The sequence below is a fragment of the Triplophysa rosa genome, linkage group LG16, assembly GCF_024868665.1.
Source record: "Triplophysa rosa linkage group LG16, Trosa_1v2, whole genome shotgun sequence".
NCBI lineage: Eukaryota > Metazoa > Chordata > Actinopteri > Cypriniformes > Nemacheilidae > Triplophysa > Triplophysa rosa.
Genome location: NC_079905.1, coordinates 2547223 through 2555815, shown reverse-complemented (window position 1 = coordinate 2555815; position 8593 = coordinate 2547223).

The window sequence follows — 8593 nt, the reverse complement described above, 5'->3', positions numbered from 1 at the left end:
AGTATATAATAACTATGAATTATGCAAAAGAAGAAAATGTTTGATAGTTGCACTTGAGTTTTAAGAATTTCTGTTCAGGTGTTTTTTTATTGAAAGTACTGAATGTGTGGTAAACTTGACTTAAAGTATTGAGGAAGATTCAGTAAAAACACACTTTATGAGCAGCGCTACCCTATGGGGCAGATTGAGAACTTGTTTGAAGGTAATTGATTTTCCTCTCGCTGAAATCAATGGCAGCTCTACGCACATTTTCTCTCTGTCAAAAGTATATACTGTGCGACATTTAAAAACATCTTATTTTTCATTTAAAAATAACCGCAGAATAAGTGAGTAACGAGTGTCTTGAAACTGACTGTTTTTCTGTTTTTCTATCATCACTTGTTCACCCTCACCCTGTATATGGAACACAAAAGAATATATTTTGAGAAATGTCTCTGTGGTTTTGTTTCCATTCAATGTAAGTCAATGGGGCCAGTGTTGTTTGGATAACAACGTTCCTCAAAATATCTTTTTTTGTGTTCTGCAAAAGAAGGAAAGTCATACAGGTTTAAAATGTAGTTTAAAAATATGAAATACTCTACATTTAGAAGAATGAGCATCGCTTTTGCAGGTCTGTACAGGAGAGAGAAATGTGGGAGTTTTCATTTCTTCAACAGTAATGTGCTTCAGTTGAAGGTAAATGCACATCTCTTGTCCTTCTAACATTGGGCTCCTCCCTGAGGATTCCATCTAATCATAAAGACTATATTACCATTTCTCCACATCATTTCTATGTAAAGGGTCTCATTATAGTCATGCTGAAAGCTAAACCTCTCTAATGTCTTTGGCAGCCGAATGTCAGGTTCATTTAGAGCACTGTTTCACTCTCCATTACCCCCAGTTTCCTCGCATGGCTCCGCCCACCACATAACCTACCATATTCTGATTGGCTAGAGAAATATTATGCAAATTGTGTATTGGTGAGTGAATGTGAGTATGAAATGGGCGGATGGAATATGTCTCATTAGCAACGGCAAACACACTTCAAAATTATGGAAAATGAGATTATCTTCTAAGATTTTGTCTTGTCGCACGGTGAAAACCGTAAGTTTGATTGTTTCGGAAAGTAACGGCACACTTTTCACCTCTGAGAGAAATTCCCGCCGACAAGAACAAGCGATGGAAATTCAGCGTTGCAGATTTCAATGCATGAAAGATTTATATCTGTTTATTGAAAAATAAAACGTATAATGCAGGTGCAGAACCCAGACCGACGAGTTTTCCAAACGGTAACCCTTGGCTTACCTCAATCACGGGTATCTCAACACAACATGCCTCCTCCACAAAGTCGCCATGAATAAAACAGCCGCCAGCTAAAAAATTCATATGCCGAGCGCGTAACGCTAACAGTCTTAGCACCGTGACATGTCACAGCCTAATGAGTCTGAATGGGATTTTTGCACTTGTCTCTCTGCATTTGGCGAGTGCCTGTCCTCTATTGTCAGGGTCTCTGGTCCACTGAAAGCTTTCTTGTGTCCTTCCCTTTTTCTGTCGGTCTCTGTCACATGGTTAATGTGTGTTGTGGCAAACATGCTTTTTTTAAAGGGAGTTTGTCTGAACGGAGAGAGAGGAAAAAGGATTGCGATGTTTTGCGAAGGCCGTAATTAAAGTAAATTACACAGTGTTTTTGAAGGTGGGCGATGCCGCACTTTTCGTACAGCGTCAGATTATACTGACCCTGTCTGTCAAACATCAAACGGACTAAAAACCAGCCTCAAAGAAGGCCATGTGGCTCAAAGCAAGCTGTTTCGGATGTGAATGCAGGACGGGAATCATTTCAGTTGAATCGTTGAAATCATTCAAGCGAGTGACGAATCAAATGAAGTATTTCATTTTTTTTGCTTGATGGTAGTGACTGAACTGTCATGGTGGGAAAATAGCTGTATAAAGATTCCTTGTAAGTGTGACCTTGTCTGTGCCTTTTTGTGATTTTTAGTGTTTTTTACATGAAAAACATCCTACATAATGTAAATATTATTCTATATATCTTTATAATGTGATATAATATCTTTAATATTGACTCGGTAAATAAGGACAAATCGAAATCATAATTGTATTGAAATTTATCGTCAAAATCTTAAAATTAAATTGAAAGACTTTGAGTCTGGATTTCACAGACATGTTTGCTGTTGTGTTGTACAGAAAACAACGCTTACAGGTTTGAAACGCGTAAGAATATTTCTTGAACTTTTCATTTTTAGGTCATCTACACCATTCAACCTGTTCTTCTAATCTACAAGATTTGTATCGGGCAATAATTTGTCAATGATTAGTCATTTTTGGTGCGTTTTCCTAGAAGATAAATGTTTTTATCTGCTTAGTTCATTTGATCAGTTTGGTCCTAAAGGATCCTTACGATTTGACCATATTCTACATTTTATCCATTAATGATCAGACCCTCACAAAACTCGAACTTCTTTTTCCGAACAGCCTCGACACCGCGAGGAGCCTCAGGGGACATGAGCCGTATGAAGTGTGTAATCTCTTTGACCGATCACTCTAACCTCGTACTCGCAATCAGCTCTTTAAAATGCATTATTATCCCAGTGATAGCGCTTAATACCTTCTTTTTTGACACGGCTATGCCCTCTTTATGTCCACACAAACGAGACTAAATTGAATTTGTTCCTTGATTGACAGGTGCATTAGCGACCGGAGGGAGGCGGAACTCCCGTTACCTTTCAGGAACAGGAAACGGCTCGCCAAGGAGAAGTCAATACTCTCAATGCATTATAAAGGAGCGTTTCTTTTCTTAATACATCTGCGGGAAACCGCACGCAAGTCAAGGTGCCGCTGCTCAAAATATCAGCGTGAAAAATCACAGAAGGGACTTTTGAGTCGCCAGGGTTCAATTCGGGCTCGGATTCCGGTACCTGATCATTGCATGTTTCTGCATGTTTTCTTATGTTGTGAAAAGCAATACTGGCTTATTATTGTATACAAACCATGTCACGGCTAAGACGTACTTTGACGTTAAAGGTCAGTTATTAATTGCCACGTGCCTCAGAAATCTGCCGAACAAAGATATCACCTTTTATAGTAATGCCTCCCTCTGCCAGGTCGCATCATCCCACGTCTGTTAAACTTCTCCAGGAATATCCACATTCCTGCCAGAGTCGATCAGAACACAAACCATTTACACTCATTACTTCCCATAACATGACACTTCAACACGCTCATACAGGCCTGAAATAAATAGATCTAGCCCAAGGTTTAGTTGTGTGTGTGTTTTTAGGCGACCTATCTGTGTAATGGTGTCTCAGGGTCGGATGAGTAATGTGTCTTCACGTGCGCATTAGACACAGATGCATGAGAAAATGCCTCGGGATGTGTGATTGTGTGCATTTGACCTTTGACCTCTCATTTAAGGCAGCACATTAGACGATCGACTGTTTATTTTACAAAACGATGTGGAAAATATATGACGTATGAATGTATAGTTCACAAAGAGAGAGTAATTCAGAGAAGTGGGTGTCAATAAGCGGGTTTCCATCACTCTGGTTTTATTCGCATTTTGAAGTTTCGCATCAGAAACGAGTGATGGAAACGGCAAATTTCTCAATTTCGCAAAAAAGTTTTTACGCTCGCTTAAGGTGGGTTTTTCTTTTTTGCGAAAAAGGGTTAATGCGAATAATGGGAGATGGAAACGCATTTGCCGAATAAATTCCTCCAAAAAGTTGCGTAACTGCACTATGAGACGGCGTAACCTGACTAACCAGAGAACTGATCTTGTTACAAAGCATGAGAAATGTTGTGATGGTCATTCTTAAATGCCTGAGCAAAGTCGTCAAAGTATTTCTGTAATTGATTCTTAGAACTGTCACGGCATCCACAAAAGCACCGCATTTATTGTGTTTCGTAATCGTCTGCTTGCGCAAGTATTGTTAAAATTATCTCTTACTTTTCTTACTGATATTTAGTGGCAGTTTATTTAGGATGTGACGGTTGACTAGTTGGATGGAAACGGTGCTTATTCGCAAATGTTTTATGCGATATTCCAATTTTGCGCATTAACTAAATTCGCAACTTTGGATGGAAACCCGGCTAACGTAAGGTCATGTGTATTTTATTGATCACACATGCTGCAGAATCTGTCTGAACTGCATTAATGAGGTTTGAGCTATAATCTCTCTCCATCATAACCTCTTCATTCCTAAGAGAACATGTCCATTAGCTACAGCACAGCCCACATTTCAACATGTGCACATTTCTCCATTGCGTTCTGTTTACCGCTCAGTGCATTATGTGTTTGTTATGAGCATATGATTTTATACACCATTAGTACATATGTTAATCTTTATTTAGTCTCGGTCTCAGGTGGCACACCCACGGACTGCTGACATATTGGTGAATGCTTTCAGCATCAGTTCCTGTTGGTTCAGAAGAGTTGTTACTAATCCTTCCCTTCACCTAACATTATTGCATACTTTATTGATCCTCTGTGTTATCAGAATAAATGTAGTATATTTGGGTTGTTTTTAACCTGTAACTGGGTCAAAAAGGGACAAATCTAACCGTTGGATTATAAACTACCCCATGCTGGGTTGTGCCAGATTGGCGTAACCAAACCGGCCCATCCCATTCCAAATACCAAAACTACTATACTATAGTACCGTAGTAATCATAAATCAATTCTGTTTTAGAAATAAAATGAGGTATAACCAAAGATATTAATATTAACAAGATGTGCCACTCTCGTAACAATGAACGGCGAGAAATGCAACGCTTAATATGGCTGCTCAAGCGAAGTAAGTCCCGCCTTCCAGTAAACAAACAAGCCAATCGTCAATCAAGAAAGACTGACGATTCTCTGGGGTGGGGCTCTCGTGAGGCGCTTGCCAGCCTGTGCGCAGTAGATGACGCGACATCGAAAAAGGTGATTTTTAGCGCAATTCAAGCTTAGCCAACCAAAGTTTTGATACAGTTCATGTCATGGTTTATTATTGATCGGAAATATGCTGTTTAATTGTGATTTTTGCCAGCGATATGATAAATATTTGCCTTCCCCCATTCATGTAGATATGACTGTGGACTTGCTATGACATAAATAGCTGCCCAGAGGCGCTGTAAACATGGCCGCCAAGTGGCACGACTTCCGTAAATGGACTTTGGTGTAACACACTTATATATAGACCTTTTGAAAATACACTCTAAAAATGTTGCGTTGTTTCAACTAGCATTGTCTCGAAAATAGGCAAACCTAAATGTTGGGTCAAATTAACTAAGATTTTGTTTTTAAATATTTGACATAGCAATGGGTTAAGCAACCCAGCATTTTGGGTTTAAACAGCCCAGCGTAGGTTAATTTATAACCCAATGCTGGGTTGAAAAAGTCCAACATTTTTAGTGCAAGTATATCCTTTGAAAATTGAGTGTTATAAAATAAATTACTCATAAAAGTCTGTGCATAATTTCCCTTCATTTCTTGCCTCTACGTGATTTTTTTTCTGTTGCACTGTTATTTGGTGCTATGTTGTTTTTAGTATCATTGATTTAGAAAAATTGGCAGAACAAACAAATTTGGCAGAACAAAAAGGCTCTAGAAATGAAGTTTATCATCAAGTGTTGCTGAGCATGTATAAAACACATGATTGTGTTAAACTGCAGGTAAACTCCAAATGGGCTCTCCAGAAGTGTCGCGTCTATGAAAGGGACAGGTGAACAGGTCTGTGTTCACTATAAGAGTCTCTTTTAAAGTCATTGTGTCCCTTTCGTCTCCGCTAAGTCAGGAAAACCCTTCAGCTGTTAATTACCACAGTCAGCTGTCAAACATATGATGGAATCACTGACAGATCTCCGATGCTTTGGTTCTGTTCACGCCTTTCCTCATTCACACTGGGATTATCAGGTTCCTCACCATACACCCGCTTGAAAGAGAAGTCGAGAAAGCGAGACAAAAAACGATGGAGAAGACAAGCGAGAAAGCGAGAGCGGGGAGCACATCACATTTCCAACAGCTGCTAAATATGACCACATTAATTATAGATTCCTCAGCCTCACGCGTTTTGCTCCCGGAGGTATTTTTAGAGAAGAATGAGAGATGGATTATTTCTTTAAATGAGGTGACAGATGCCGGGGGAATGTGGACATGTTCGGAGAGTTGCCGGCCGCGCCACGTCGGTTCGCGGGCTGCGTTGGACAAGTATCTAATTATATCAATCTTCATAATCACAGGTTTCTTATTTCAGTAGGTGTCAGTCATCCCAGACAAGAGCGCTGTGAAATAAAGGTCTACCTGGAGAAGGAGAACAGAAGAAATGCCAGATGTATTTCTGTCAAGTTCAAGTTAGGTGTACCATTTGTGTCAGCGGTGGTCTTAGGAAAGTTTGGCCTTTACTCTCAAGGTTTTTCAAAAGGTTCTTCACAGCAACACTAAAAAAATCATTTTTACAGATGTTTCACGTATAATGTAAAAAACTGTAATTTTACAGAAATCATTGTTTTTACAGATTTTTCACGTATTTTACAGTAAAAACATCAAATCGCAGTAAAGACTGCAAATTTACCAGAAAATTTCACGTAAAAAAGCTATCAGCCCCAGCTGCCAGAAAATGTCAACTTTTTCTTATTTTTTTACATTGAATGCCATAGAAGAACATAGTTCTCCCCCCAAAAAAACTATTCACTCGAAGCCTATTATATGAACCATTTCTTTATAACTTTTTTATAATCAAAAGAACCCTCACTGCAAATTACCTTTTGTCAAATGTTTTTTAAATGTTCTTTTGGAACCGTTCGGCCAAAAATTGTTCTTCTGTGGCACCGTAAAGCACCTTTTTGCTCTTTCAAGCATGTTGGTTTTGTAGTCCATGTAAAGTACATGCGGTACATCTCATGTTTAAAAAAGAATTGTGAGCAAACTACAAACAGGCCACCCTGAGATTCCTTTCAATCCCCAACCCTGCAAGTCCTCGAGCTCACGGCATGCCATTCGGTCAAAACGAGACCACTGTTTTCTTGCTCAGACCTTCAAACACGCTTCTTCTACTCTGGTTACTTTTGTCTTTTTTCAAATTCAGAATGACCGATCTCTTTCCTGTGACCTCAAATGCATTAATACGCTCTTCTCTTCTGATACAGTTTCATTGCTTGAGTAAACAATGCAGGCCCCATGCACATCTGTTGCACATAATTACCCATTAGGGCTATTAGACCCAACATGGCTAATAACATGGAGATTTCATTAGCCAAGCTTTTTTGTGTTCTTGGCCTCTCTCTCCCAGCTCTGACAGATGCTATCAAGTCATTAGAGAGCCTTCAGGAATCAAACTACCTCCCAGAGTCATTTTCCTAATGCCTGGTTGAAATTAAAATACATCTAGGATCTTGGTTGAAATACGGTGATGGATTGTCTTGAAAGACAACGTCCTCTCTCTCTTCACCTTGAGTAGTTCTCTTAAGTGTGTGTGTGTGTGAGAGAGAGCGGATGAAGTGTATTTTGCAGGGTGATCAATATCGTGACACGGCGGATAGAAAAACAGGGATGACATCCTCTCAACGGAGAGATACGATAGCGACTGTCCAATCCAGCGCGATTCTTCGTGCTCTTTGAAGCCCGAGCTCTCGAACATCCCTATTTAATTCCCCCGTCTTCAGTTTCCCCTGAAGTAAGATGCGAGCGGATCATATCCAGTGATCGTCCAAGGTGACATTGATTTGATTGGACGCTCACGAGCGCTCTCGTTCTCGCAGCTGAGTGCCGTTACCGGCCCCTATCCCATAATTTGTTTCCCTCGCTGACAGACACATGCTGATGCATGGAGCGAATGACTGTATCTGACAGATCGACCATGCCATGAGATAAAGAGATAAGCAGCTTGCAGGGAATCCGTCTTTCCTCCCGTAGGTCCACGAGCATTCGTCTCGCCGACCCCTTACGTCATGTTTCTTTCTTACATGAAACAATCTGCTTGGGCTTTGGGAAGAATGTGTAATTCATGTTTTCAGGATCAGTCAAGATGCATTGTTTAACAAGGGAGAGTGTTTTAAATCATTCTTGATGTCGTGTTTTCCATTTCGAAACATGTAGCATCTCAGAATAACTGTGTATGCATGTTGTGTGTTTATATGTATGTTGTTTTGCAGTGAACACCTGTGCTGAATATGTTATCTGCTGACAAATGTGACAACTGTCAAATCCGCCATTTACATGTTTCTACCCCCAGAGATCGCACCCCCATCTGTGACTCTCTCCACCTCCAAAGATTGATATCGAGAGGTAAATGAATATATAGATATAGAAAACGTGCCTTTCAGCAAGTTATTCTTTTTTTCTGATTGATTTAACACGCGATTCAAATATAAAATGCATATTCAAGCGCCCAAGCAAAATTGGAGTTTTGCGGCTTTCATTCCACGTCTTTCGGTTTCGAGACGTCGATAAAAGTTGACAAAGTGATCGATACGCGCATTTAATATTTAATCACTTTCTTTTCTGAGAAAACGCACCGCAAATATCGATGACGTCATCTCCTGCTCACGGTGTGCAATTTGTGTCCAATCATTTAGAATGAGTGTGTCTGACATTTCAAATGAAGACACGTCACGAAAAGAA